This window comes from Poromitra crassiceps, assembly GCF_964638095.1.
Source record: "Poromitra crassiceps genome assembly, chromosome: 21".
NCBI lineage: Eukaryota > Metazoa > Chordata > Actinopteri > Beryciformes > Melamphaidae > Poromitra > Poromitra crassiceps.
The window spans coordinates 22,442,748-22,447,021 of NC_139638.1; the positions used below are offsets into that span (position 1 = coordinate 22,442,748).

The 4,274-nt window shown below is 43.7% G+C and overlaps 1 pseudogene across 1 annotated transcript; it reads right to left on the reverse strand.

Annotated features, from left to right (window-relative positions):
* Positions 1–506: 506 nt before the first annotated feature.
* Positions 507–3,514, reverse strand: LOC310795339 (E3 ubiquitin-protein ligase TRIM21-like; annotated as a pseudogene). Its single transcript has 2 exons — positions 2,551–3,514; positions 507–1,146 (listed from the first exon to the last, which is right to left on the reverse strand). The product of its transcript is annotated as an E3 ubiquitin-protein ligase TRIM21-like (transcript).
* Positions 3,515–4,274: the final 760 nt, after the last annotated feature.

A 4,274-nucleotide genomic window follows, 5' to 3' on the forward strand; every position in this document is an offset into this window, starting at 1 on the left:
ACAGATAGTTCTGGGGGATGGGGCTCCCCCGTTTGAGCTCCAGGGGCTATTCATAAAACATTTGAGGCTGTAGCCCTCAAATGCCCAGGCCTAACAACGCTAGGGTTGTCAAAAATAATCGATTATAAGATGCATCGTGATGCGGACGTGCACGATTCTGCATCGATTCACAAATGTCAAAAATCTATTATTATTATTATTATTATTATTATTATTATTATTATTATTATTATTATTATTTTTATAATCGAATAAAATATAATGGAAGTACATGCAGTTGTTTATTTGGATCATAATACAGTGCAATTCCAAATGTACTTTTATTTTAAAAGTAGCCACACAGTGAGAAAAAAGAAAGTGAGAAAAAATAAATCATGTATTGGGGAAAAAAAGTGATGCATCGATTGAAGATGCATCGAGATGCATCGATAATCGTAATCGAATCGAATCGTAGCCCTCTGAATCATAATCAAATCGAATCGTGAGGCCAGTGAAGATTCACAGCCCTAAACAACGCCCATGTTGACAGGAGAGATCATCAGAGGGGAGTTTTTACCACCATCATTAAGACTGGGACCAAAGACTGGGTAGAGTCTCTCAGTGAAGGTGCAGCCAGTGAAGGAGTAGATCAGAGCTGCAGCATCTACGTCGTAAAAGGAGACCAGACCCTCCTCATAATCTACAAACACCCCGACCTTCTGAGGCTTTGTCTTCAGAGAGAGGAGGAGAGGACGGTCAGCAAAAGCTTTGTACTCATTTCCATTACTCAACCATACAGTCCAGTAGCCTTTCTCAGGTGTCGTCGTGATGTTTCCCTTCCTGTTGCTCGACCCTCTGGTCACTCCTAAAATCCACCAAGTATTTCCTTTAACCTGAACCTCATAGTAAAACCTCCCTGAAGAGAAGCTCTGCTTTCCTAAGACACGGACACAATGAGAAAATCTCTTTGGGTTGTCTGGGAGATTATTTTCTATATCACCGTCTTTTGCTTGTTTCCCATCATCAGACAGGATGAGTTGGGGATTTGCTGTATCAGGATCCAGAGTCACATCCACTGCATACTGCTGGACCCTCTTCAGCTCAACATCAGCAAGCAGCTTCTCCACAGCTCTCCTCACGGTTCCCTCATAGGATGAGTGATGGACACTAGAGATGCTGCGATCCGATCATGTGATCGGATATCGGCGCGATATCAGCCAAAAAACATGGATCGGATCGGATCGGATTCCAGCGAAAATGACCGATCCAAGGCTCCGATATAAGCACTCCATTCCATGACTCCGCTCCAGGATTTCTATCCAGCATGCAGCAGCAGCAGCAGCAGCGCACAGAGGCCGCGTTGAGCCTAGGATGGCCAGGGCCAAAACGTTGTCTTGCTTCAACATACATCGCATCGCATAAACCATTTCCACCCGCAGGTTTGAGGAGTAGCTAACATAAACGTCAGATAAATACTCTCTATAGGCTAACGTTACCCACTGAGGCAGCTAACATGGCGAATTAGCTAGCTAACAGCAGCTATATCTTTCTCCTCTAACTCACGTTAACGACACGTTAGTTGACTGAGCGAACGGCGCTGTACAGCAGGTCGTTATCAAAACGTATTGCACTGAAGAGAAGTAACATTAGATAATGACGAAAGACTCCTCCAATCTGGCAGTGGAAATGTATGCACAAACTTTGTGTGTAACTTTGCGAGACTCAACCGAATGACTGATGAGTCTCGCGTTGAGCCTAGGATGGCCAGGGCTTAGAGCTGCGTGAGCACGACCCGTCGTAATTTGTCCAATTCAAGGTACATTAAAACGTTGTCTTGCTTCAACATACATCGCATCGCATAAACCATTTCCACCCGCAGGTTTGAGGAGTAGCTAACATAAACGTCAGATAAATACTCTCTATAGGCTAACGTTACCCACTGAGGCAGCTAACATGGCTAATTAGCTAGCTAACAGCAGCTATATCTTTCTCCTCTAACTCACGTTAACGACACGTTAGTTGACTGAGCGAACGGCGCTGTACAGCAGGTCGTTATCAAAACGTATTGCACTGAAGAGAAGTAACATTAGAAAATGACAAAAGACTCCTCCAATCTGGCAGTGGAAATGTATGCACAAACAGGGACAGGGCTGTGTGTGTGAGAGAGAGAGACAGGGACAGGGCTGTGTGTGTATGTGTCCTGTGTGAGACAGAGTGGGGGTGTATGTGTGAGGAAACAATAATTATTTGTGTCGAGTGTTCACCCATTACAAAAGAAGTGTGTATTTGATTGTTATGTTTTAGTTTTACATAAAATTAATTAGATGAACTAAATCGTTTACATACTATATTACCAAAGCACACACATACATACCTAACCCTAAAAATGTTTGTTGCCTGCTAGCTATCAGACAGCATAGAGAGACTTAAATATGTGCTGTATCGGTATCGGATCGAAATCGGTATCGAATCGGGTATCGAAATTTGATCGGAATCGGATCGGTTTTGAGCTAAAATATCGAAATCGGATCGGAATTGAAAAATCTCGATCGCAGCATCTCTAATGGACACTGACCCCTGTCCAGTCCCTGGTGTGTGGAGGAGTGTTCATGGTTGGGAAGCTTTGGAGGAAGTGGAGGTGGTCTTCAGTGTGTGAGAGCTGCTCCACCTCAGCGGTTCTCTTCATCAGCTCAGAGATCTCCTGTTCCAGCTCTTTGATGAAGCCTTCAGCCTGTTTCTCTGTTGTCTTCTGCTTCTCTTCAATCGTCTCAATGAGCTCAGCCTGGCCTCTCTCCACAGACTGCCTCAGAGCAGTGAAGACCCGCACACTGTCTGCTATCTCTCTGTCTGCATCTTCCTTGCTGAGCTCCACTGAGTGTTTAATCTCCTGAATCTTCTGTCGTTTCTCCTGGATCTTCAGCTGGATTTCAGCCTCCATCTTCCCCAGCTCAGCCTTCTTTCCTTCATATCCTTCCTTCAGAGGGACAAAGCGATGTGACTTGTGGTCTAACTCAGTGCAGAACTGACACACACACATCTGGTCAGTCTTGCAGAACAGCTCCAGCGGTTTGTCATGCTTCTTACACATCCTGTCCTCCAGGTTCTCCACAGGATCGATCAGCTTGTGTCTCTTCAGGCCTGAGATTCTCTGATGAGGCTCCAGGTGAGTTCCGCAGTAGGAGGCCAGACACACCAGGCAGGACTTCAGGGCCTTCAGTTTGGTCCCGGTGCAGACGTCACAGGGAACTTCTCCTGGTTTGGCACATTGTTGATCTGCGCAGCTGCTGGCTTTCATCTGAGCTGGCTTTCTGAACTGAGCGGCCATCTCGGATATCAAAGTATTGACCCGCAGCAGAGGTCTTGTGTTGAAAACCTCATTACACATGGGACACTGGACACTGACATCCCAGTGCTGTGTGATGCAGTTCTTGCAGAAGTTGTGTCCACATGGTGTAGAAACTGGATCAGTGAACACATCCAGACAGATGGGACACAGAAATTGTTCTTCAGATAGGAGACTGCTGGAAGTGGCCATGTCTAGACACTGAGACCTAAAGTGATAGTGTGAAATAACAACATTGTTATACAGAATTATTGAATAATAGCATAAAGAAATATTTAAGTTGGATTACATTAAATAAAAACATACAAATATATATATATAGTTGCATCATGGCCATTTTTTGACCCACTCTTCAGCTACTTTCAAACAAAGTAAAGGTCCAAGAAGCCTGCATTCCGAATTTCCTAGATATACATTTGAGATATAAAACAATTCAGCAGTGGCGGAAACACCCACAGCCAAAACATTGACGCTCAGAAACAGAAACGTCCCACACATTCAGAAATATGATGTTTATTGTTATCTTGCTGTTCTGTTCTTTTAGTTTCTGACAAACATTTTTGATTTTTCTCTCTACCAGATTACCCAACCTGTATTTCCCCATGATGGCTGGTAATGCCTCACGATGCCATGCTGCACCAAACATGTTGGCTTTTTTAATCTGGCTGTTGTTTTACCCATGCTTTAGGCTTTTTAAATTACTGGACACTCTTCACTTGACTTCTTTTTCATTTTAAGACTTTGGACTTCTTTTTCCCTACGAGAGCAAATATCATTTTTCCAAAGTTATAGGCACTTCATTAAAATCTTGGCAGTACAAACTGAACACAGGAAGTTTTCAAGTCTGTGTTATCGCTCTCCGTTTAAACACAGTAAATGTTATCTGCTGTACTCACCTCTAGTTCTATTTTCTTTGGAGAAAAACAGAGACTGTTCTCAATTGCAGCAATGT